We start from the raw sequence: 2038 nt of genomic DNA on the forward strand, positions 1-2038 counted from the left end.
TGTCGACCAAATATGCAACCCAAATCTCTTTTAAAAGAAGGGTTAGAGGTCCTTGGAGGGAGGTTGGTCAGCAGACAGCCTGTAGCTGTCAGCCCCTTCTTAGTATGCTTCAACTGTGGTGAGCTGCCTTGCCTAAGATCACACACATTGCTGGGTGGCCCACACCCAATGACAGAGCAAAGTGGGGAATTTCAGCCAACCCAGGAAACTCTGACTGGTAATTCTTGTTCCAAAACTTCCCAAGAGATTGGCCAAGGCTGTATTATAATTAGACTTCTGCCCTATCTTGTTTTTTTCTCCCTTACCTTCAAAAATGTGAAACACCTAATAAGCATCTTGTTCCCTAAACTCTGTCTTGGCATCTGCTTTTGGAGATTCTCACTTGTAAAAGGAGTTACAACAATTTAACGAGCCTACTACACACACTTTTCTGCCCAGGCATCTGATACAATTGTCCCAGTTCTATTTTCCCACACCATGGTTATCAGAGCGATGTGCCACTCTGCCACAACCACATAGAAGGTGAATCACAAGTCTACTCTAATCTCACATCTCCAAACCCAGTGAGCGTTCTGACGTTTTACCACTCAGCTTGGAACTAACCCTAGAATGGGAGGCAAGGCATTAGGATCCTTCTCAGTGACACATCATTCTCCTTTATTGCTTTCTTCTCCAATTTTTCTTTCACCTCTGAACTGAGTCTGTAAAAATTGATTTAGCAAATTTCTCCTAGCATGTGGTCTTATGATGGCTTTTCATCTAAGTTTAAAAGTAAAATTTCATACCTTTTTTCTCTGTTCCAGGGACAACTTACCCCTGTCACCAGCACCCAATGATGGCTGAATCATGTTTAGCAGCCTGGGTTAAAGGGAAGGGACAAAGTCACAGAGTAAAAGTAAATTCGAAATAAAAGAAAACATGTTTTAAATCAGATTTTACCCCCAGTATTTAGGGGCAAGCACATGACTCACACTTGTCCAATTCAAGCCCTTCCCTTAGTTGTTTAATAACTGGAGCAGGAGGTAGAGCAAAGAGTTTATACTACCTAATGACTAAGTTGCAAGAAGCCCTGGAAACTGTTGCCATCTATACCCCTCCCACAACCTTGTACAAAGAAAGCTCATCTGCTTGCAAAATGCAGAGACAGGCCAAGATGATAGATTTAGATCAAACAAAATCATTCTGATGGCATTCAAGCCCCTCAATCAGTAACTGTGAACACCATAATTTTCTTATTTCTGCCTTCCAGAAGCTGATCTTTGGCTCTGCTTTGGACTCTGAAAATTGTCCCAGAATTCGTCCAATATTTTTTTCCATAAGTTGGTATAACTTGGGTTTCATTTTATGCAGCTAAAATATACAGTTTACAAAAATACATTGGAACACTTGAATGCCTATTGATGACCTTTGGCCTATGAAATGCACCCGCATTTTCAAATGGTTGACCCTACTTCACCACACACACACACACACACACAGATACACACACACACAGATACACACACACAGAGGCTTCTAGGCCAAGAAATTATCTGATCTCTCAATCATAACTTAATCAATTTAGTATATTCACATTCTGCCAACTCAAAAAACCATTTCAGCCTCTTTATCCTGGGCCATTTGTGTCAATATCATTTGTATTTATAATATCGGCAAGATGTGTTCTATTGTCCTAGTGTTAAAGGGTCATGTGTACTTTCTAAGGAGCCCAAACATTCCTGAAAAAAATGAGTTTTATAGTAATGCATTTACCAATGAGAACATCCAATGATTCCAAGACTGTCCAGTTCTTATTGGTTCTATTTTCCAGCCCTTGACATCACCCAGTTCTTTTCACATGAAGAATCCATCATTTTATTAATTCTTTATAGCGTAGTATATTCTTCAGAGTCTGTAATTCAAATTTCACTTGAAAAACTTTCTCAGCTGCTTGTGATGGTAATTGATGAACCTAAATGATCATGGCTGCAATGAAGGCCTAGAAGAACTCTAAATTTTGGCTCTTCTTTCTGTGTACATAATTCTTAAAGGAGTTCAG

This window comes from Pteropus vampyrus, unplaced genomic scaffold (assembly GCF_000151845.1).
Source record: "Pteropus vampyrus isolate Shadow unplaced genomic scaffold, Pvam_2.0 Scaffold9, whole genome shotgun sequence".
Taxonomy (NCBI): domain Eukaryota; kingdom Metazoa; phylum Chordata; class Mammalia; order Chiroptera; family Pteropodidae; genus Pteropus; species Pteropus vampyrus.